The 23,492-nt window shown below is 38.1% G+C and overlaps 1 pseudogene; it reads right to left on the bottom strand.

The window, feature by feature from the left end:
* Positions 19,367-23,492, bottom strand: part of LOC110271508 — a 34,435-nt pseudogene continuing 30,309 nt past the window's right edge.

Here is a 23,492-nt window from a genome sequence, read left to right as displayed (position 1 = left end):
GCGTCAGCAGGACATTACATTCAATAGCTAAATTGATGAGAATCAATCAGCTTGTGTGATGGTGGGAACATCACCTTGAAACTCTAGAATTCATTCATAAAAATTCTGAAAAATACCTAATCTAAGCAACAAGATGAACCGTCAGTTGTCCAAACTCGAACAATCCCCGGCAACGGCGCCAAAAACTTCGTGCACGAAATTGTGATCATCAATGGCGCCATCAACATGGTACGCTCAATTGTAATCTCAACTCTTTATCACAACTTCGCACAACTAACCAGCAAGTGCACTGGGTCGTCCAAGTAATAAACCTTACGTGAGTAAGGGTCGATCCCACAGAGATTGTTGGTATGAAGCAAGCTATGGTCATCTTGTAAATCTCAGTCAGGCGGATTCAAATGGTTATGGAGGATGAATGATTAAAAGATAAATAAAACATAAAATAAAGATAGAGATACTTATGTAATTCATTGGTGAGAATTTCAGATAAGCGTATGAAGATGCTTTGTCCCTTCCGTCTCTCTGCTTTCCTACTGTCTTCATCCAATCCTTCTTACTCCTTTTCATGGCAAGCTGTATGTTGGGCATCACCATTGTCAGTGGCTACAATCCCGTCCTCTCAGTGAAAATGTTCAACGCACACTGTCACGGCACGGCTATTCATCTGTCGGTTCTCGATCATGTCAGAATAGAATCCAGTGATTCTTTTGCGTCTGTCACTAACGCCCCACAATCACGAGTTTGAAGCTCGTCACAGTCAACAAGTGATATCTTAGAACAAGAACAAGCTGAATTGAATAGAAGAACAATAGTAATTGCATTAATACTCGAGGTACAGCAGAGCTCCACACCTTAATCTATGGTGTGTAGAGACTCCACCGTTGAAAATACATAAGAACATGGTCTAGGCATTGCCATGAGGCCAGCCCCAAAACGTGAAAAGAACTATGAAAGTATATGAAAGGTGTCTGTTTGTGTGTAATAGCAAAAAGTCCTATTTATAGAGAACTAGTAGTTTAGGGTTTACAAAAAATGAGTAAATGACGTAAATATCCACTTCCGGGCCCACTTGGTGTCTACTTGGGCTGAGCATTTAAGCATTTTCGTGTAGAGACTTTTCCTGGAGTTAAACGCCAGCTTTTGTGCCTGTTTGGGCGTTTAACTCCCACTTTGGTGCCAGTTCCGGCGTTTAAGGCTAGGAATTCTTGAGCTGATTTGAACACCGATTTGGGCCATCAAATCTCGGGCAAAGTATGGACTATTATACATTGCTGAAAAGCTCAGGATGTCTACTTTCCAACGCAATTGAGAGCGCTCCAATTGGGTTTCTGTAGCTCCAGAAAATCCACTTTGAGCGCATGGAGGTCAGAATCCAACAGCATCTGCAGTCCTTTTTCAGCCTCTGAATCAGATTTTTGCTCAGGTCCCTCAATTTTAGCCAGAAAATACCTGAAATCATAGAAAAACACACAAACTCATATTAAAGTCCAGAAAAGTGAATTTTAAATAAAAACTAATAAAAATATAATAAAAACTAACTAAAATATACTAAAAACATACTAAAAAAATGCCAAAAAGCGTATAAATTATTCGCTCATCATCAACCAAAACATTCAACAACTCCAAGGGGGTTTTGAGAACCTCATGGAGCAGCAAGATCAAATTAACTGGGGAGAGATGCAAGGCAGTTTAGGAATGATTCTGGAATGGCAATTACAACAAATGGAGAACCTTGCAGACACCTTTATGAAGCAAGAACTGTAGCCAGAGGGGAATATGATTGCTATGCGCAAACAAAGTTGAGCTACCTATGTAATGCAGTAGCTAACATGAACCCCAATTACCCCACCTACATGCAGAAATTAGAGGAACTCAGCTCAAGGCAAGAAGAAATAGCATACCTATAACAACCCAATTTTCAATATGTCTAGATCATACCGGAAATCGAGCGCTACCAATTTGTCTTCCTAATTATTATCTATTATTTACCATATGAGCCTGATTCGTTGTTAAAAGCGTAGTCAATTTGCGAGGTGTATTTATTTTTTTTTGAAAACATTTGGATTAATAGGCGGAATCACTCATAATCAATTCATAAGTAATAACAGATAAAACAGTTATAAACAACCACACATAAATACATCACGAGTAGCTAGCAACATTCAGTTATCCAACCTTTATTAGAGTATAGACCTTTAGTTAGAATACCCCTAGATATAGCTAGATAATAACTATATACATATACATACATACAACCTCCCAGGTCCTGACATGTTTAAGAAGTCCCTAAGCTAGCAACCAGGCAAGCCTAGACCCTATACTCACCTAGTCCCTCTAAACTACTAAAGCGAGGGAAAGTACGTTCTAAGTCTTCACAACTCAAGTCAGGTGGAACGTCATCAAAAGATAGAACATCATCTGCTACTCCTCTGCACGATCAGACTTTTCCACAGGACGTCTCTCTGGTACCTCATGAAGTAGCCACACAACAGGAATCTCGTACACAGGATTTAGGTTAAAGTGCGCATACGAACGGGGTGCAGACGTTGGCTGGTCTCACAGTATATACATATAAACAGAGAACGATACTCACCCTAGACTCAGAAGACTATCTAGAGCAGAATCCTCTTCTTGCGAATGGTCATCAGCGAACTATGGTGATGTACTCTTACTTCCATCTGAAGGGGGAAGGGAGAGAGAAGGGGTAAGAACTGGGGAGTCCTTAGTAGGGTCAGGGTTATTAGTTACGTTCATTAATTCTATGTTGTTTAGCAGACTATTAGCAGAATACAAGGAAGCAGTAATTAGAAAACACAGATAAGTAGAAAAGATAGAGAAAACAGATAGCAGAATACAAACAGAAGAATACAAGAAAATAACACAAACACAGAGAATGGAATACAAACAAAGAAAGCATACATTCATACCACAATCATAAAAAAGAAAATGCGCAACCAAGTATGATGCATGTCTAGCCCTAGCGCAGGTAATGAGCTCATCTGTCGGTTACATACCCGCTCCTGACGTTACCCGGAGTCCTTTGACCAGGTAAGGCTTTCCTGTTGGCAATGTCCCTCGCAAGAGTCCTTTGACTTGTGAGGCAAACCACTGCAAGAGTCCTTTGACTTACAAGAGCACACACACACATTCACTGTAAGAGTCCTTTGACTTACAAGAGTATATGCCAGTTGTGTTTTCTCGATACCTCTGTAAGAGTCCTCTGACTTACAGAATAGCATTATAGCTAAGTATCCCAGGAAAGCACTCTCAATGGTCGTACCACCATCTATCTGACTGCCTTCACACAGCAGATCATCACATAATCATTCTCATTATCATCATTCATTATCATTCTCATTATTCATCATCACTTTCACATTCTTATGCAGTACCTCTTTCTTTCTCTGTATCTCTTTACTCTGTTTTAATTACTCTTTTCTCTGCATCTCTTTTCTCTTCTCTAATTACTCTTTTCATCTGTATCTATATTACTCTTTTTCTCTTTATCTCTTTACTTTACTCTGGTTACCCTGTTTTCTGTGTTTCTCTACTCTGCTCTGATTTCTCTGCTTAACGTATGTATTTAAAGTTTATGTAAATTTCGGTATGAATAGTTAGCCTGTCCCAAGTATAGGTTCATTAAGTCTATACTGAAACACTTTAACTTTTCATATTATACCTAACCCTAGTCGCAACTCAAGTACTAACTAAGTTGCCCTAGTTCGTTCACTAGTCTCTGTCTGTTTTTCTGTCGTTAAAACTTTACAGACTTTTCTTTGGTGTTTATCTTTTCTTTAACTTTTTATCTTTTATTTATCTTTACCTCACTAATATGTTCTTACCACTCCCTAGGTGTTTTATGAAGGTAATTATGAGATTCTGCGCTTAAAGTTGTCTTACTAAAGCTTTTACAGAAAACTGCCTTTTTCGCATTATTTTATTATTTTTATTAAAATATTAATTTTAATTAAATATTATTATTTAATATTTTATTATTATTTATTATTTTATTAATATATTTTCGAAAATTAACTTACCTTTTACTTTTAACCTTTAAAATTTACTTTTGACCACCCGTAACTTTTAATATTTCTACTTTTACCACCCTAACTTTCAGAAATTACCAAATAACCCCTCAAACACCAAAATAATTACTTCCTTGTCCTTTTATGAATCAAAAAGGTGTTCTTCATTGTTCTTCACCAAGAATCAATCATATATGCAACCAATTTTTAGCACAGCCAAATAATACAACATTCACACATCTCAAACACAAATAATCAAGATTAATTTCGTGACACCCTACCTTGATTTGCTGCTCCAAATCCGGTTAGACTTTTAGGTGGTCCTTAAGCACTTTTCTAGCATAAATGACACTAGTAACATATTTATTATGAGAATATAACATGTATAATGAGGCCTTAGCATTGCTAAATTCATCAGAGAGTGCTGGTGCTAAGCTGCACCAGTAAACCGTAAACCCGGTTAAACCGATTTTCTGTTTTTAACAAAAACAGACCAGGTAACCTTATAATATCATTCAAGCATGTTCTAATACTAATATAATGATAATATTATACTATTATCTCTCTTCTCTCATGAATCGAGTCCGGTTCATCAAACTGAGACTATTTACGGAAACCAGAATCAAAACTCCTAACCGATACGGTTCAAAAACTATGTTCTTCGTGACTGCATTATCGAGCTTGCCTCAGAAAAGGTTCTAACTTAAAGATGACATAATGACAATGAGGATTGAGATGCTTGATAATACATCAGAGGTGTTCCCTTTACTGATCTTCCGGAAAAACCCGTACTTTCAGAAAAGATCTCATATACTCGAAAATCAGGGTTGTTACAATACAAACACAAGGAGAATGTGAAATCCTACATGAGGAGGCTAGGATTTTGGAAGCCCAAAGATGCCAAAGCACAAGAAGGTTCCTCCAAGCCAGATGAAGGTGGCTTCTCCCCTTCCAAGAAGAAAGACAAAGGGAAGGGACCAATGAACTAAAGATGAACCTGCTCAAGGTTGTTGAGTCCCATGGTTGACACTTTCTAATTTCTGAAATCTTGTTTAAGTTTTTGCTTTATTTACTCTTTGAATAAATAATCATGCTAGGATAGTTTATGTTTTATGCTTAATTTTAATTCCTGTTTGAAGTCTTTATGAGTTTTTTTACAAGAAAGAAAATGCCATGTATTTCAAGTCTTCATTTCAACATAAATAAAAGTAGAGCTTGTCTCCATAAGAGTTAATGTGAGTTGATGTGCAAAAAACAATAAGAGATACTAAGGCCAAGAGAGATCATCAAACAAACTAAGAAATAAGAAACTAAGTGTAGAACCTTGGATGAACTAAAAAGAAAATGAGTCGTGGAGAGCAACTAGTCCTAGAAGGTATAACAAGGGAAGGTTAAGGGGTGTTCCTTGAGTATCCATAGAACCAAGAGGTAGTAAGCAATAAGGGCCCAAGGCTCTGAGCATCAACTACTGGGATGGAGAAAGAAATAGTAAAAAGCTCAAAAAGAATTAAAGATCTTAGTAGATTCTTGTGGTGAAGATGTGTCAAGAAGAGACCTGGGCAAGTAAATTCTTAGGGGTGTCTCAACACCTAGTACCCTAAAACCAACTGGTTTGGGAGTGCTAATTGAAATCCTAATTAAAGGGTTGTCTTGAGACAAAACACTTAGAGTCGTGGTCAAGAAAGCAAAACAACCCTTGCTACTTCAAGGTGACAATCAATAGAAAGGACCCCTAAAGCCTATACCTGAAAGAACCCTCAAGGATCCAAGAGCTTTTCATGGCATTAAAATATTCATACATGTGTTGAACACTTAATTTTACTCTTAGTTGTATTGCAATCATTCAAAGCCAAGGCCTCGAGTTATAAAGGCTTACTCACATTGATTTGCTTGGGACAAGCAAAGCTTAAGTCTGGTGTTGTGATGACTTGCATCATCTATCCTTCTTTCTTGCATAAAGAAGACCATAAAAGAGCATAAACCTCATTTGATCAGTACAATTCATGCATTATTTAATGAGTATTATGGTACACTACTTTGAGATGAGTTGTACTGAATTTTAGGTGAAAAATGCATCAAAAATGCGTAGAAGACAAACAGGAGCTAGGCGTGGCACGCCAATACTAAATTCCAGAGGGGAAGTCCAAGCATGCATGTAGGCATGGCACGCCGGGGACTAGGCGTGGCACACCAGTATAAAGTTCCAGAGAGCAACAATGGAGGACAGAAAAGGGGCGTGGCATGCCAGGTTGGGCGTGGCACGCCTAATCCATCAACCACTATGGGCGTGCCACTTGAGCAAAGGGGCGTGGCACGCCAACCTACCATTCCAAGAAGAACCCCCACTATGGCACGCCAGCTCTGAGAAGTCACTTGGGCATGCCACTTGAGAACCCAGGCGTGGCACGCCAAGCTTGAAGAGTTCACAAATCCATGGGCGTGCCACTTGAACTGCATGGTGTGGCACGCCGGTACAATAATCCAAAGAAGGGGCTGAAGGCAATTGAAGACTGGGCGTGCCACTTGAAGTCGAAGGCGTGGCACGCCAACCTCTCAATCTCACTTAGGCGTGCCACTTGAGCAACCAGGCGTGGCACGCCAATGCACAAAGAGAACAAAAGCAGGGACTGGGCGTGCCAACTGGTATCGAAGGCGTGGCACGCCAACCCAAGTATCTCACTATGGCGTGCCACTTAAAGGCTGAGGCATGGCACGCCAACTACTGGAACCAAGACAAGATCATGGGTGTGTCACGCTGGTATAAGTTTCCAATGAAGATGAAGGAGGGCAATTACATGGGGCGTGCCGCTTGGTGTCGAAGGTATGGCACGCCAATCACTATTCTCCACTTAGGCGTGCCACTTGAATCCCAGGCGTGGCACGCCAGTGCCATTCAGAGAGCAAAGAAGCATTGGGGTGTGCCACTTGAGTTCGTGGCGTGGCACGCCAAACAGAGGAACCACTCACTCACAAAGTGGCATGGCACGCCAGACCCTGGGCGTGCCACGCTATTGCAACTTTCGAGAGAAGCTTAGCCAAGCATAGAGCAAGGGCGTGGCACGCTAGACCCTGGGCGTGCCACGCTAGTTCAAGTTTCCAAAGGACAAGGGAAAAGGAAAAAGGCTAGGGTGTAACGACCCAATTTTTAATATGTCTAGATCATACTGGAAACTGAGCACTACCAATTTGTCTTCCTAATTATTATCTATCATTTATCATATGAGCCTGATTTGTTGTTAAAAGCGTAGTTAATTTGTGAGGTGTATTTTTTTTTGAAAACGTTTCGATTAATAGACGGAATCACTCATAATCAATTCACAAGTGATAATAGATAAAACAATTATAAACAACCACACATAAATACATCACAAGTAGCTACTAACATTTAGTGATCCAGCCTTTGTTAGAGTATAGACCTTTAGTTAGAACACCCCTAGATATAGCTAGATAATAACTATATATATATACATACATACAACATCCCAGGTCCTGACCTGTTCAAGAGGTCCTTAAGCTGGCACCTAGGCTAGCCCAGACTCTATACTCACCTAGTCCCTCTAAACTACTAAACTGAGGGAAAGTACGTTCTAAGTCTTCAAAACTCGAGTCAAGTTGAATTTCATCAAAAGGTGGAAGGTCGTCTACTACTCCTCTGCACGATCATACATTTCCATATGACGTCCTACTGGTACTCCATCAAGTAGCGACACAACAGGAGTCTCGTACACCGGATTTAGGCTAAAGTGCGCATACGAACTGGGTGCAGACGTTGGCTGGTCTCATAGTATATACATATAAACAGAGAATGAGATTCACCCTAGACTCAGAAGACTACCTAGAGCAGAATCCTTTTTGCGTACGATCGTTAGCGAACTACGGAAGGGAACACATGCTTCCATCTGAAGGGGGAAAGGAGAGAGAAGGGGTAAGAACTAGGGAGTTCTTAGTAGGGTTGGGGTTATTAGTTAAGTTCATTAATCTGTGTCGCTTATCAGACATATAGCAGAATATAGAGATGCAGTAAACAGAAGATACAGATAAATAGAGAAAATAGAAAAAATAGAAAATAGAACGCAAACAAAAGAATACAAGAAAATAAAACACAAATACAAAGAATAGAATACAAATAAATAAAGCATACATTCATTCAACAATCATAACAGAGGAAATGCACAACCAAGTATGATGCATGTCTGTCCTATGCAGGCCATGAGCTCACGTGTCGGTTTACACCATGCATCCCGACATTACCTAGGAACTAGTCCTAGATATGGCTTTATCTCTGTAGGTGAACTTCGGCCAACAGGAATAGTCTAATCACAATACAACAACTTTCTGTAGGTGAACTTCGGCCTACAGAAATAACACCTCTGTAAGTGAACTTTGGCTTACAGAAATAGTCTAATTACAGCATAACAATTTTCTGTAGGTGAACTTCGGCCTACAGAAATAGCACCTCTGTAAGTGAACTTCGGCTTACAGAAATAGCGCCCCTGTAAGTGAACTTCGGCTTACAGGTATTACAACTCTCTGTAGGTGAACTTCGGCCTACAGCAGCAACACCCTGAGATACACAATTGATATTCACTACAGGTGAACTTCGGCCTACAGGAATAACAACTCACTGTAGGTGAACCTGGGCCTACAGGACCTCTAGGGCCAATGGAAAAGCAGCAGATGAACATACAACAGAACATCATGCCACAAGGCTTAACTCTTTATCCTTATACTCTTCTCCTCTATTCTCTTTGTTATATTACTCTTTTCTCATTGTCTCTTTACTCTTCTCTGATTTCTCTGTTCTCTGTATCTCTCTACTCTGCTCTGATTTTTCTGTTTAACGTATGTATTTAAAGCTTATGTAAATTTCGGTATGAATAGTTAGTCTATCCCAAGTATAGGTTTATTAAGTCTATACTGAAATAGTTTAACTTTTCATATCATATCTAACCCTAGTCGCAACTCAAGGACTAACTATATTGCCCTAGTTCGTTAACTAATTTCTGTCTATTTTTCTGTCATTAAAACTTTACAGAATTTTCTTTGGTTTTTATCTTTTCTTTAACTTCTTATCTTTCCTTTATCTTTGCCTCACTATCATGTTATTACCACTTCCTAAGTATTTTATGAAGGTAATTATGAGATTCTGCGCTTAAAGTTGTCTTTCTAAAGCTTTTATAGAAAACTGCCTTTTCCGCATTATTTTATTATTTTTATTAAAATATTATTTTTAATTAAATATTATTATTTAATATTTTATTATTATTTATTATTTTATTAATATATTTTCGAAAATTACCCCACTTTAACTTTTAACCTTTAAAAATTCACTTTTTACCACCCGTAACTTTTAATATTTCACTTTAACCACGCTAACTTTCAGAAATTACAAAATAACACCTCAAACACCAACATAATTATAACCTTGCCCTTTTTAAGATCTAAAAGGTGTTCTTCATTGTTCTTCACCACACTCAAAGTGTTCTTCATGTTCTTCATAAATTCTTCAGATTCTTTCTCTGTTTTTACCCGTTTTTCAATCTTTTCAGCAACCGATTTTTACTATAATTCATAATAAATTAGCAGCCACTAAAACCCATCATTTCTACATGATTTCAACACAAATTTAACCTCAATTTAAGCTCTAGGGTTCATTTTTCCAGCAGCCATAAAGAACATAATTTCAAAGTTGAATATCATCAAATTTCATCAAATTTTCACCAAAATTTCAACAAGAATCACTCATATAAATCATCAATTTCAAGCACAGCCAAACCATATCATAATCACACAACTCAAACACAATCAATCAAGATTAAATTCGTCGAAGCCTACCTTGATTTGCTGCTCCAAATCCGGTTACTCATTGAAGTGTTCTTAAAGCACTTTTTCCTCTTAAAACACATCAAGAACAACTTTAAAACTCTAAACCATCAACTAAACGAACTTCAGCAGCATCTTAGGAAGGTTATCCTCACCTTAAACATGCAGGAAATCAAAGATCTTTGGCCCACAAGTCAAGCTAAGCAAGAGATCTAAGGAAGAACATCAAGAAAACACTTGTATAAGCATGTTTCCTTGAAAACCAAATTGAAGAGGGAGAAAGACAGCCATCTCACCTTATTTCCAGCCTTGATATGTTATATGGTTATGTAGAGAAAGAAGAGAGGATAATTTTGGTGAAATCGGAGTTTTGATTTGAGTTTTAGTTCAGAAGAAATCAAGCTTTGAAGATTAAGTATTCATGAAGTTTTCTCTCTTTTTTCTCCTTTCAATTTCGGCCAAAGGGAGTAAATGACCAGCCTTGGAGTGTCTTGGGGGTGTAAGATGAGTTGTGATTTGCTGGCTTGGAGGTGGATTAAAATAATATTAAAATATCTCAGGTGTATAACTACTAAAACTAGGTGTATCGAAACACTTGTAAAAACATCTCTAAAAATTATTTTCTGAACTACTAGCATAAATGACACTAGTAACATATTTATTATGAGAATAGAACATGTATGATGAGGCCTTAGCATTGCTAAAGTCATCAGAGAGTGCTGGTGCTAAGCTGCACCAGTAAACCGTAAACCCGGTTAAACCGATTTTCTGTTTTTAACTAAAACAGACCAGGTAACCTTATAATATCATTCAAGTATTTTCTAACACTAATATAATGATAATATTATACTATTATCTCTCTCCTCTCATGAATTGAGTCCAGTTTGTCAAACAAAGACTATTTACGAAAACTAGAATCAAAACTCATAACTGATACGGTTCAAAAATTAGGTTCTTCGCAATTGCGTTGTCGGGCTTATCTCCATTAAGGTCCTGAATTAAAGATAATATAATGACAATGAGGATTTAGATGCTTGATGATATAGCATAGGTTCTCACCTTAATGATCTTCCGGAGAAATCCGTACTTTCAGAAAAGAACTCACGTACTCGAAAATCAGGGCTGTTACATAGGGCGTGCCACTTCAGCTCGAAGGCGTGGCACGCCAAGGTTGTTAGAGAGATGAGCGTGCCACTTGAAGGGCTGGGCATGGCACGCCAAGCTAAAATTAAAGAGCACGTGACACACCACTAGAGCGCCAATCACACGCCAGCTGGGAGGTCACACTCATTGAGCTTCTTTTCCCTCCAAAATGTAATTTTCCTTTTTCACTTTTGTAATTCTTTTATTTTACTAGGAGTAGTATAAATACCCCCAAGGAGTACTGAAAGGGGGTTGAGCAGTTAGTCTTAGATCCATTTTTACACTTCACTTTTGAGTACTTTTTGAGCTATGAGTAGCTAACTTCCCTCTCATTGAGAGAGGAAGCTCTGTTGTACTTGTTGGATTGATAATAGTGAAATTATTCTTCTCTTCATCTTCTCTTTGATTTGCTAGAAGGAATTTCGTTCTTAATGCTTAGTGTTCAATTATCTTGGAAAAGAGATTGAATGTAATTGGGTTTCATGGAAACCTTGGGAAAGAAAACATGAAACCAAGCTTGAAATCCCTTCTCACACTTGAGTAGAATCTGGGTTTTGGTGTTTGGATATGTGACATATAATCCTCCCTCTATTTGGATCTATAATGGTGTGTGGTATAATCAGGGACCAAGTATATCTCCTTTCATGAGCAATTAGACCAAGAAATTGGCTATTGATCAAGATCTGAGAGATTGAGTCACCAAGGGATTGGGGCTCAATCAATCATGATTGCCAAGAGGTCAATGAGTTGCATGATTGAAGAGGATATAAGCTAGATTTGATCCAAAGAGACAACATCTCCCAATCTCAATGAATTTCCTCATTCTTATCTAATCCCTTTCTTTATAGCTTAATTTTACATTCAGTAATTCCCCATTCCCATTTACATTCAAGTCATTTATGATTCTGCACTTTACATTCTGCCATTTCTATTTCTGCACTTTATTGCTTTTCTTTATATTCTAGTCATTTACATCTATGTCATTTATAATTCTGCACTTCACAATCTGATTGATCCGCTTGACTAATTCATCAATTAATTAAAACTGCTCGAATTTGCCAATCTCTGTGGATACGATCCCACTCCACTGTGGGTTATTACTTGACGATAATTTTGGTGCGCTTACCAAAAGAACTAATTCATCAATTTTTGAATGGGGTGTGAATTGGACTCATCAGTCAGCTATCAGGAAAAATGCCAAGAGCGTACATAAGGTCAAAAGAAAGCCAGAAAAATACGCATCACAGCAACAATCAAGCATGACGACGCAAAAAGGTTCAAGCTTTCCAACATACATTCAAGAAAAATCAAAACTTTACTAAGAAATAAATGCAAAGGAAGAACGACGAAGGAAGTAAAGAAGTTGAAAGAAAGCTTCGAAGAAATTGAAGATGGAGAGACAGAATCCGGAATCGCCTTTCAAAGCAAAGAAAGCACCAACAATCACCAAACAGCATCGCAGAGAGAAACACGAAAATACAAGTCTCATGCAAAACAGAAAGAAAGAAAAGGGGGAAGTTACAGCGAAGAAATAGAGAAGAGAAAACCGTTTTTTGTGAAAAGTTCAAAATGAACGTGGGAGGCAAAGAAACGGAACACGCCTGTTTCAAAAAATCAAAAGAAAGAAAACGTTCTACATTCAAAGGGATCTCTACAAAAAGAAAATCGACAATGCTCGAGCTCGGCTTCCCCAGAGAAGAAGGATTGCAGTCCTGAAACTAGGGACTCTACCTCAAAAGGAAGACCTCGCTCAAGCAGGGGCACTGTTCATACCCTGGGTCGAACCATCTGACCCGGGATGTTTAAACAACAAGTCAACCGACCTCTTCAGGTCAGGATTACCCGAGCTCTTCTCAAGGAGCTCGACCAAAATGCTACAAAGAGCCCAAGCAGACCCAAATAAAGGAACATAGCCCAATCTAAAGGCAACTAAAGCCTAGAAATATAGCATGAGAGGACGTTTGACGGTTTAGAATTCACAAATGAATTCGCGTTGCAAATATAGTTTCTAAACCAACAATAGTCCTTTCATACAAAAATTTGTTTGTCACTAGTACAAACCCCTAAATTTATAAACCGAAGTAATAGAACCTCAGGTCGTTCTCCCTAGGAATTGCAATAAAGTGTCCTTGTTATTGGTTATGAAGTATCTTTGGGGATTTTGAGAGACATGTAATATAAAATGCAATGAAAATAAACTAATAACTCTGAAAAGCTCTTGGCAAGGTTATGAGAATTGGAAGTCCTATCCTCATTATCCTCCTCAATTGTGATGAGAATTGTCCATTGCTACCACTTAATTAACCTCTAACCATGGAGGGAAGTCAAGTGGATGAATCAACTTGATTCCACAAGTCCTAGCCAACTTCCAAGGGAAAGACTAGCTTTAGTGGTATCCAAATCAATTAGCAACTTCTAATTGTTAATCAACAAAGGAATTAGATAATTCAAGAGTCACTAATTACTCCACCAAAGCCAAGAGGAGAAAAATCTATACTAAAATCCAACTAAGCATTTCATCAAACACCTAGAAGGCATAAAAGAAAAGCAAAGTAAATTGCATGGAAAGTGAATCTACACTACTCAATTGATAGGAATTAAACGACAACAAATCAAATGAACAATAAAGGAACATGAATCATAGATTGAATTAAAATGAAAATGGAAGAACAAAAGTGCATCAACATAAAAGTAGAGACTTACATGAATCAAATGCAAAACTAGAGAGAGATGTGGAAGAAGAAGAATTACAAAAGGAAAAGTAAATCAAAGCATGAAATTAAACTAGATCTAAGAAATTCTAATCTAGATCTAAAAGCTACTCCTAATCCTAGAGATAAGTGAGAGCTTCTCTCTCTGAAACTAACTTTCCATCCAAAAATTAAACTAAACTAAACTAATGTGTGAAAGTATAAAAGTATGTTGATTCCCCTTCAATCCTTGGCTTAAATAGCATCAGAAATGAGTTGGATTGGGCCCACAAGGCTTTAGAATTCGCTGGCCACGTATTGCTTTAAGTGGATCATATGGCAGCAATGATGCATGCGCGTACCGTACGTGTACACATCAGCATACGTGTAGCAACTATGGCAAATCTTATATCGTGTCAAAGCCACGGATGTTAGCTTTCCAACACAACTAGAACCGCGTCATTTGGACCTCTGTAGCTCAAGTTATGGCCGATTAAGTGCGGAGAGGTCGGCTTGACAGCTTTTGCGATTCCTTCATTTCTTCATGAGTTCTCCATTTTTACATGTTTTTCCTTCATTCCCTTGATCCAATATTTGCCTCCTAAATATGAAATCACTTAACAAACATATCAAGGCATCTAATGGAATCAAAGGTAAATTAAGATTAAACAATTAAAGGCCTAAAAAGCATGTTGTCACTCTTAAGCACAATTAAAGGAGAATTTACAAAACCATGCTATTTCATTGGATAAATGGGAGAAAGGTTGACAAAACCCTCTAAATTCAACACAAGATAAACCCTAAATAAGGGGTTTATCAACCTCCCCACACTTAAACCAAGCATGTCCTCATGCTTAAACCAAGAGAAAGCAAAGGGTATCAACATTTATTCAATGAGATCTAACTAAATGCACCCTACCTATATGCAACTATCTACATGAATGCAACTAAATGCAAATGATTCTACCTACTTAGTCAAAAATAAATCAATCCTCCAAGACATACATACACAAGTAGGGCTAAGGTCCCATGACGACTCATGAATCCTACTAATTTAAATATCAAAATGAAGTTCAAGTAGATTTGCAAGAAAGATGCTCATGAAAGCCGGGAATCAAGGAATTGAGCATCGAACCCTCACCGGAAGTGTTTGCACTCTAGTCCCTCAAGTGTGTAGGGTCGATTCTCTCAATTCTCTCCTAATTATGCTTTCTAAGATTTGTTTTTTCTTCTAACAATCAACATATATTTCATGAATGCATACAAATATCATGAGGTCTTTTCTTAGGTTGTAATGGGGCTAGGGTCAATGTAGGATGCATATATGGTTAAGTGAGCTTGAAATTTGAATCTTTGATAAGCCTAAACTTCCCACCTAACCTATGACATCCTATACAATTTCAAAGCTAACCTAACTACCCATTTTTCTCAATTTTTCACATACTCATGTATTCCTTTTCATTTCACAACAATTATGCATTGACCCTTATTGAGCTTTGCTTTGGGGCATTTTGTCCCCTTTTATTTCTTTCTTTTTCTTTGTTTCTTTCTTTTTCTATATTTTTTTCTTTTCTTTTCTTTTCCATGCTCTTCTTTTTGTTTCTTTTTCTTTTTCTTTTGTTTTTCTCATTCTTCTTTCTATATACAAGATCATCAATGCATAAGGTTTTACATTCATTACACATGAGCATGTACTCAATTTCCAATATTTACAACAAAAATACAAGACTACCCTTTTATTCACCCAATATCCCAAGATTTCCCACATTTTAAATGACACACACACACACACTAGCCTAAGCTAATCAAAGATCCAAATTAAGGACTTTTATTGTTGATGGATATTTTGGAAAACGAATTCCAACACCTAAAACTAACCGGCAAGTGTATCGGGTCGCATCAAGTAATAATAACTCACATGAGTGAGGTCGATCCCACAGGGATTGAAGGATTGAGAAATTTTAGTTTAGTGGTTGATTTAGTCAAGCAAATCAAGTATTGGTTTGAGTGGTTTGTGATTGACAGAAGCTAAATTGCATGAAATATAAAGGGAGAGGGAAGAATTGCAGTAAATTTAAGAGAACAGAGAGTAAAAGTGCTGAATCTTAAAGAACAAGTAAATTAAATTGCAGAAGCTTAGATTGCAAGAAATGTAAATGACTGAATCTTAAAGTGCAAGAAAGGTAAATTGCTTGAATTATAAAAGGAATTGGGAGCTGGGATTGTAGAAATTTAAACAAGCAGAAGTAAATTACAATAAACAGAAGAGCCAAAGATGAGTTGAATTTAAGTAGATCTCAAACAGAAAAGCAAAAATGCTTAAAGAATTAAAGTAAATGTAGCTCAATTGCAGAAATTAAAAGAGAGATTAAAGATCTCAGGAGTGGAAGAGACTAGAAAATAGGTTTAGATCTCAAATCCTTCCTTGATCCAACAAGAACAATTACAAAATAAATGGAAAATTAAGTTGCAGAAGTAGTAGAAGAGAGAAAGCAGTAAACAGATTTTGAAATGTAAATCAAAGTTTCTTAGAATTTTGCAGAAAGATTAAACAAGAGATCTCAAGGTTAGATTGAAACAGAATTTCTTCAATTCTTCACCCAAGATCCAAAACAAGAAGTAAAGAGTGCTCAAGCAAGAACCAAGAAGAAGAGAGATCAATTCTCCTTCCAAGTTCTCAGAAATCCAAATTCAAAGTAAAACTTTCAAAATTACAAAAATGAAAATTCTCAAAGAAGCCAAAAAAAAGGTTCATTCTAAATCAAACTAACACTTATTTATACACTTCCTAATTTAGATCTAAGAATTTGGGTGGGCTCTAAAATTTGGTGAAGAATTTGGATTTTTAATGGATTTTTGGCCCATGGTGCACCTCCTAGGGGATGGCTCAGTTCAAATACCAAACTGAGCGCCCAATGTTGCCTTGTGTTGCCCAATTCGATGCGCCAGCCCCCTGTTCGTGTTGTATTACACTAGAGCTCAGTTGGAAAATTGAACTGAGCTCTATGTCTTGCCTTGGTGCATCCCATTGTGCGTGTCACAGCTCCTTTGTCCGTGTCAATTGCGCGCATGACAGCTCCTTGGTGCGCTTCTTGTTGTGCCAAAGTGTGGGGGATGGGGGAAGAGTAGCGCTCAGTTGGGAAAACCAACTGAGCTCCCCATTGTAGCGCTTTGCCTTGGCTTTAAGCTTCCAGGTTCGAATCTTGCTGGAAGCAAACTGATGCTAATTTCCTTGGAGGGGTTGGGCGCTCCTTCTTTGCCTTTCATGAAGCTCCTTGGTTCGAACCTTGGGAGAGCCATCTTGGCTCATTTTCTTTGCACCAAGAGTAGCGCTCCTCTCCTTGTCTTGCATGAGTTCCCAGGTTCGAATCTTAGCCAACTCACCTTGGCTTATTTTCCTTGCAAGCTTGGTAGTGTGAGGTTCGTTGTTCGAACCTTGGAGAAGGCTTTTTGGCCAATTCTTCTTGTTTTTTTTGCAAGGAGCGTTCCTTGCTTTCCTTGGGTCATGAGTTCGAGACCTTGTGGCTTCACTCCTTGGAATTTTGCTTTGAATTAATTTTGGAGAACCCCCGATAAAGCTCACTTAGTGAACTGAGCTTTATGTCCTTGCATTACTTTCTTTGGTGCTCAGTTAACTAAGTGAACTGAGCTTTGTGCCTTGCTTTCTCCTTTTATTCCTTGTGAAGCTCGGTTCACTCACTCAACTTGGCTTCCTTCCTTCTTTGATGATGCCACGCTTTTCTTCTCTTGGGCACGCTCCTTAGGCCACGCTTTTCTTCTCTTGGGCACGCTCATTAGGCCACGCTTTTCTTATTTTTTTCTTTTCTTCACCTACAAGTAATCAAATCACCAATCAAAGTATCACCAAATTCACAAAGTTTAAATTTCATTAATAATTCAATTAATTTTAGCTTAAACCTCATGATTTTGTATTAATTAAAGGGTGGTTGGTTGATTTAACAAAACATGCAATTCCACTCCAAATTACTTACTTACAATGCAAGAAAGTGCATAAAACCTAATAAAAAGTTAAAAAAAAAAGACTAGTAAAACTAGGCTAAGATGACTTGTCATCACAACACCAAACTTAAAACTTGCTTGTCCCCAAGCAAGCATTAAACATAAGAGAAGATAGAATGAAAATAGAAAAGTATACATGTCCTTATTAAGCAAATAGTTGAACTTGGTTCATGGGATTTCATGCAGATCAATAGTAGCTCATTTATTACTTGCTGTTAAACAGACAATGTTTCTTCAAAGATTCACTAAGGTTGCTGCTACAATGCCTTACTTTTTGCTTACTTCCCTTGTTAGCTTTTTCCTTCTTTCTTTTGCATTAGAGAGCTTATTACTTATTGAAGGCTTGGTGGCAAATGTTGCAGTGGCCTTTGGCTTAATTTCACTCAACATTCCTTCACCACAGACACATGGCTCACCTTTTTCTTCCTAGGATCATTGATGCCCAGCATCTCTTTGGATAACTAAGTGTTTTGTAGCTAGGTTGCTCTTTATTGTGGACTTTCAGTTGGCAATCCCAAATCAGTTGATCTAAGTGGCCAAGTTTTGAAATACTCCTTAGAACTTACTTGTCCAAGCATCCTAGTACAAAAACACCGCAGGCATGTGTCCTAGGGTCCAAGCTATTGGTGTCTAGCCTTGTTGTTTGTTTCTTTGCCTATTCTTGGCTTTGCTCTTTCTTTTTCTTTCTGTTTTGATTCATTTTCAAGGGATTCTTTATTAATTCAAGGCTTCATAGTAGCAAACTAGTTTAGGCTTCAAAGAGCATGTCATTATGCAGCATTTATTTTGTGAGCTAACAATTGAATCAAACACATACCACCACTAACTTTCATTCTAACTTGTGTAACATTGAACAATTACTTTTCTAAATCAAAACATCTCTCTTTTATTCAGACAGCAAGGGAACAAAGCAAAGTACTCAAGCTAATGAAGGATGACATTTATTATGCATATAACCTTTAAGCTGAAGAAAAATTGTAGATAGCTTTCTTTAGCATGTACTTTTACTTGCAACTAAATGAACATTCTAGCAAGGCATGAAGGAATCCCTAAATTAAAACATTTCATAACTACAAGGATTAAGTATAAATACAACCTGTTGGGTTGCAACTTTTCATTCTTCCTTCTGTTATGTTCCTTCTGAATTATAATGCAAATGTTTTTTAATTCGTTGGCTGTTTTCCTGCATACTCCTCAAACGTTGCTTGCTTTTCAAGCCCTTTAGGTATCCAGTTAATCTGCCAAGCTTGTTTATGGGCTTTTGAACTTAATTTGGTGTGTGAACACCAAACTTAGTTCCTTGCCAATATTTCTTATGCAACAATTTAACTATCTGTGAAATCCTTTTTCCTAGCTAAAGGTAATAAAACTAAAAACTATGAGACAGCAAATAGTTAACTAGTTTATCTAAATGTTTGAAGCTAGCATTATGCAGAAAGTGAGAATGCATTTTATGACGAGATTTTGGTGGAACACCAAACTTAGAATCCTTCATTCTCCCTTATATTATTTTGGTGTGCAACACCAAACTTAGCTTCTTGCAGTATAGATAAAGCTAATTAACCTTTTTATTAAAATAGTTATGAGAAGAAAACTACCTCAGGTTGGGTTGCCTCCCAACATGCGCTTCTTTATTGTCATTAGCTTGACATCCTTCATTCTTGCTTAGCTCAGGTTCTGAGCCTCTTTTTCCTTGTCCCATTGCCCTCCTAAGTAAGGCTTTGCTCTGTGCCCGTTTGCTGTAAAATGACTCTGTGTAGCTTCATCTAGCAACTCAAGACTTCCATAAGGAAAAACCTTTGTCACTAAATATGGGCCAGTCCATTTGGACTTGAGCTTGCCAGGAAAAATCTTGAGCCGTGAATTGTACAGGAGTACTTGCTGTCCTGGTTTAAACTCTTTCTTTAAAATCTTCCTGTCATGCCACCTTTTGGCTCTTTCCTTGTATTTCTTAGCATTTTCATAGGCTTCTAGCCTAAATTCATCCAACTCATTTAATTTTAATAACCTTTTCTCTCATGCTGCCTGAGAATCAAGGTTGAGGAGTTTAGTAGCCCAAAAAGCTCTGTGTTCAAGCTCTACAGGGTGATGGCATGATTTTCCATACAATAGCTGAAAGGGGGACTTTCCAATGGGAGTTTTGAAAGCTGTCCTGTATGCCCAGAGTGCATCTTCTAGCTTCCTAGCCCAATCTTTTCTTGTGCTTCCCACTATTTTTTCTAAGATCTTCTTCAACTCCCTATTTGCTAATTCAGCCTGGCCATTAGTTTGAGGGTGGTATGGTGTGGCTACTTTATGGATTACTCCATATTTATGGAGGAGTTTTTCCATCTGTTTGTTGCAGAAATGACCACCACCATCGCTAATAAGACTCTTGGGCACTCCATATCTAGTGAAAATGTACTTCTTAAGGAACTGAAGGAAAATCTGTGCATCACATGTGGTTGTGGCTATAGCTTCCACCCACTTTGAGACATACTCCACTGCCACCAAGATGTATCTGAAAGAATAGGAAGGAGGAAAGGGTCCCATGAAATCAATGCCCCATAAGTCAAATAGCTCCACTTCTAGGATGAAATTTTGAGGCATCTCATTCCTTCTTGTCAATCCTCTAGCTCTTTGACATTCATTGCATTGGTGAACAAACTCTCTAGCATCCTTAAAGATGGTTGGCCAATAGAAGCCACTCTGCAGTACCTTTGTAGCTGTTCTCTCTGGTCCAAAGTGTCCACCGTATGCTGAACCATGACAATGCCACAATATGTCCTTCATTTCATTTTCAGGGACACACCTCCTAATCATTCCATCAGAGCATCTCTTAAATAAAAAAGGTTCGTCCCACAAAAACTTCCTTGCTTCATTGAGTTGCTTCTTCACTTGTTGCTTGGAAAATTCTTGAGGTATTTTCCTTCATACTTTGAAATTTGCTATGTTAGCAAACCAAGGTGTTTGTTGAACTTGGAAAAGGTGCTCATCAGTGAAACTCTCATTTACTTGTTGTGGTCTATCTTGCTTGGCTTCTTGTGGCACTCTTAATAGATGATCTGCTACTTGATTTTCATTTTCCTTTCGATCTCTCACTTCAATATCAAATTCTTGTAGCAGCAGCACCCACCTAATAAGCCTTGGCTTTGAGTCCTGTTTAGACATTAAATACTTGAGAGCAGCATGGTCAGTAAACACTATAACCTTTGAACCAATCAAGTATTGCCTAAACTTATCAAATGCATATACGATTGCTAAAAGTTCTTTCTCAGTGGTGGTATAATTTTTCTGTGTTTTATTTAACACCTTACTGGCATAATATATGACATGGTGCAGCTTGTCTTTCTGGTGCAGCTTGTCTTTCTTTTGCCCCAGTACAGCACCAATAGCAAGGTTGCTTGCATCACACATAAGTTCAAAAGGTAAGTTCCAATCAGGGGGTGTGATAATTGGTGCTATAATGAGTTTTCTCTTTAGAGTTTCAAAGGCATGTTTACAGTTGTCATCAAAGATAAAGGGGGTATCAATCATTAGTAAATTGCTCAATGGTTTTGCTATTTTTGAAAAATCTTTGATGAACCTCCTGTAAAAACTAGCATGCCCAAGGAAACTCCTTACTGCTTTCATATTAACAGGTATAGGAAGTTTTTCAATAATTTCTATTTTAGCTTTATCAACTTCTATACCTTTACATGACACTTTATGCCCAAGAACTATTCCTTCTGGAACCATGAAATGGCACTTCTCCTGGTTCAATACCAGGTTAGTTTCTTGGCATCTTTTCAAAACAAGAGTTAAATGATGCAAGCAAGTGTTAAATGAATTGTCAAAGACAGAAAAATCATCCATGAAGACTTCTACAAATTTTTCCACCATATCAGAAAAAATGGAAAGCATACACCTTTGAATGGTGGCCAGGACATTGCATAGCCCAAAGGGCATCCTCCCGTAGGTAAAAACTCCAAATGGACATGTGAAGGAAGTCTTCTCTTGATCCTTGGGATCCACCACTATTTGATTGTACCCAGAGTATCCATCCAGGAAGCAGTAGTAAGCATGGCCTGCCAATCTTTCCAACATTTGATCAATGAAGGGCAGAGGGAAGTGATCTTTTCTTGTGGCGTCATTCAGTCTCCTATAATCTATGCACATTCTCCATCCAGTCACTGTTCTGATGGGAATCAACTCATTCTTCTCATTGGTGATGACTGTCATTCCTCCCTTTTTTGGTACAACTTGAACCGGACTCACCCATGAGCTGTCCGAGATTGGAAAGATTATCCCAGCATTCCATAGCTTCATCACTTCTTTTTGAACCACCTCTTTCATGGTTGGGTTGAATCTTCTCTGAGGTTGAACCACAGGTTTTGAATCTTCTTCCAATAAAATTTTATGCATATAAATGGCAGGGCTAATGCCTTTGATATCCTCAATTGTCCAGCCCAAGGCTGTTTTGTGAGCCTTTAATACTTCAATCAACTTTGTTTCCTCCTCCCTGTTCAAAGATGAGTTTATGATTACTGGCAAGGCTTCTGCTTCTCCAAGAAATACATATTTGAGGTGAGGAGGGAGATGCTTCAACTCTTGTTTTGGCTTACCTCTTCCTTGTCTTCAATGGATATTTCTACCACTTCCTTTTCTTGCTCCTCCTGATGCTTTTGATAGTTGTCCTCAAATATTTCTTCTACCAAGCTTTCTATCACATCCACCTTCGTGAAATTTTCTTGCTCAGAGGGATATTGCATTGATTTGAAAACGTTGATGACCATTTGCTCATTATGCACCCTGAAGGTCATTTCTCCTTTCTCTACATCAATATTGGTTCTTGCTGTAGCTAGAAATGGTCTTCCCAAGATAATTGAGTTGTTTCCCTCTCCTTCTGTGTCCAAGATCACAAAGTCTATAGGGAAGATAAACTCTCCAACCTTCACTAGTAAATTTTCCACAATTTCATTGGGTGTCTTGATTGATCTATCAGCCATCACTAGTGATATCCTAGTTGGTTTGATTTCTTCTATAGCAAGCTTTCTCATTAATAAGAGGGGCATCAAGTTGATGCTGGCACCTAAATCGCATAGAGCATTTTCCAGTGTCATCTTGCCTATGGTGCATGAAACCACAAAACTCCCTAGATCTTTGAGCTTTGGTGGGATACCCCTTTGGATCACAGCGCTACATTTTTCAGTGAGCATAATGGTCTCCTTTTCTTGCCAACTTCTCTTTTTGTTTATAAGCTCCTTCAAGAATTTGGCATATAGGGGCATTTGCTCAAGTGCCTCAGCCAAGGGTATGTTGATCTCCAATTTCTTGAAGATTTTGAGAAATTTAGGGAAGTGTTGGTCCTTAGTCTCCTTGTTGAATCTTTGGAGATATGGCAATGGAGGTGTGAAGTTTACTTCCTGCCTGTGGTCCTTAGTTGGCTCTTCAATTGCTTCCTTCCCCTTTCCTCAAATTTTTTGCTGTTCCTCCTTTTCTTGGGCTTGCTTTGAAGTTTGCTTGCTTGCTGTTACATCCTCATCATTGGCTTCCTCTTTTTCACCCTGTTTCTTGTCATTTTCCTTTGTCTTCTTGGTTGCTTCTTCATTTTTCACCAAGATTTTTCCACTCCTTAGTTGTATAGCTTTGCATTCCTCTTTTGGATTAGGAATGGTGTCACTTGGGAGTGAGCTCACAGGTCTCTCAATAGCAATTTGCTTGGAGAGCTGTCCAATCTGCCTTTCCATACTCTTCATGGAAGCTTCTTGGTTCTTTGTTGTCATCTCTTGGTGCTTCATCATTTTCTCCATTAAGATCTCCAAGTTGGTGA

The sequence above is a fragment of the Arachis ipaensis genome, chromosome B04 (genome assembly GCF_000816755.2).
Source record: "Arachis ipaensis cultivar K30076 chromosome B04, Araip1.1, whole genome shotgun sequence".
NCBI lineage: Eukaryota > Viridiplantae > Streptophyta > Magnoliopsida > Fabales > Fabaceae > Arachis > Arachis ipaensis.
Note: the sequence above shows the minus strand (reverse complement) of the source record. Positions and strands in the feature narration are given on the sequence as shown.